This window comes from Chrysochloris asiatica, unplaced genomic scaffold, assembly GCF_000296735.1.
Source record: "Chrysochloris asiatica unplaced genomic scaffold, ChrAsi1.0 scaffold00126, whole genome shotgun sequence".
NCBI lineage: Eukaryota > Metazoa > Chordata > Mammalia > Afrosoricida > Chrysochloridae > Chrysochloris > Chrysochloris asiatica.
In genome coordinates, this window is record NW_006408644.1 from 8583661 (window position 1) to 8585405 (window position 1745).

At 42.8% G+C, this 1745-nt stretch overlaps 1 pseudogene; it reads right to left on the reverse strand.

The window, feature by feature from the left end:
- Nucleotides 1-826: 826 nt before the first annotated feature.
- On the reverse strand, nt 827-1240 carry LOC102829737 (annotated as a pseudogene).
- Nucleotides 1241-1745: the final 505 nt, after the last annotated feature.

A 1745-nucleotide genomic window follows, 5' to 3' on the forward strand; every position in this document is an offset into this window, starting at 1 on the left:
TCTGTACCCTGTCTTAATAATCCCCTTCTTCCTTTGTGCTCTTCCTCTCCCTAAACCTGCTGATGCAGCTTTTTCTGACAGTCTTTCACTGATGGCCAAGCTAAATTTTACATGTGCAGCAGAACTTGCAACAAACCTTCTTTAATCTGTCTTCTGATTTTACATGATGTGTTACTAACCAAGGGGCAAAGATAGTCTTTTCACAGGACAAATTGCAAAGCTGTTGGAATTGCAAAGTTGGCAGTTCAAGCTCACCAGCTACTCCTTGTAAACACTATACAGGGTCTTACATAAGAAGCTCTGGTAGAGTAGAGGTTAAGAATCGGGATTTAAATCTCCCTGGGTGTCAGTAGTTCGAAACAACTAGCTGTTCTATGTGAAAAAGATGAAGCTTTCTGCTTCCATAAAGATTTACACCCTCAGAAACCCTGTAGAGTGTATCTATGAGTCAGAATGGATTCAGTGGTATATCTATCTATATCTATCTATCTATCTATCTATCTATCTATCTATCTATCTATCTATCTATCTATCTATCTAGCTATCTAGCTATCTATCTGTCTAAGGAGCTCTGGTAGAGTAGTGGTTACGAATCAGGCTGTGAACCGCAAGGTCAGCAGTTTGCAACTACCAGCTGCTCTGAGGGAGAAAGATGAGGCTTTCTGCTCCCGTAAAGATTTACAGCCTCGGAAACCCTGTCCAGGGTCGCTATGGGTCGGATCCGACTCGATGGCACTTAACAACAACAACAACAACAACAACAACCATGGGGCTCAGAAGAACCCCACTAGTGGGAAGCAGGGGAGCCAGCAGAGAGGAATCCTTATTATTTGACCTTCTTCTTGGGACGCAGGTTGTTGGTGTGGCCACACTTCTTCTTGCGGCAGTTCACAGCACGGGGGTGGAGGCAAGCATAGCACTTGTGGCAGATCATCTTGTCACAGTTGTAATTCTAGGCGAGCTGGTGCAGGGAAGGCTTAATGATGCCACCACGCAGACGCAGCACCAGGTGCAGGGTGGACTCTTTCTGGATGTTGTAGTCTGAGAGAGTGCGGCCATCCTCCAGCTGTGTACCCTCAAAAATCAGATGCTGCTGGTCAGGGGGGATACCCTCCTTGTCTTGGATTTTGGCTTTGACATTCTCGATGGTGTCACTGGGCTCCACCTCAAGAGTGATGGTCTTGCCTGTCAAGGTCTTCACAAAGATCTGCATCTCTGAGTCTGCAGCTTGGCCGCCTTCCTGAAGAGAAAGAGCTCCTGTTTGCTTTTTATTGCAATTAGCTTGGTATATTTTTTTCCATCCTTTGTCTTTTAATCTGTTTTTGTCTCTGTATGAGATATGTCTCTTGTAGACAGCATATTGAAGGATCTTGTTTTCTTATCAATTCTGCCACTCTATTTCTCTTAACAGGTGCATTTAATCCATTTATATTCGGTGTAATTATCGATAGGTATGGAGCCATTATGTTTGGTTTTTTGTGGTGTTGCTGCTTTCTTTATTCTGTGTGTCTTCCTTTGTTGAGTTCATGCTTTTTTGTTCTTTCTTGTGGGTTTCCTCATAGTTTCAGTGTTTCTATATTCTTTTTGGATTTTCATTTTCTTGGTATGTTGTGAAGTGTTAATTTTCTTTTCGGTTACCTAATAGTCCATTAAATTTTCTCTCCACTTAGTGCAGTCTATTTTATCCTGTAATCTACCTGACCTTCTCACGATGTGGATCTCTGTTCCTACATGTTTACCTTCTT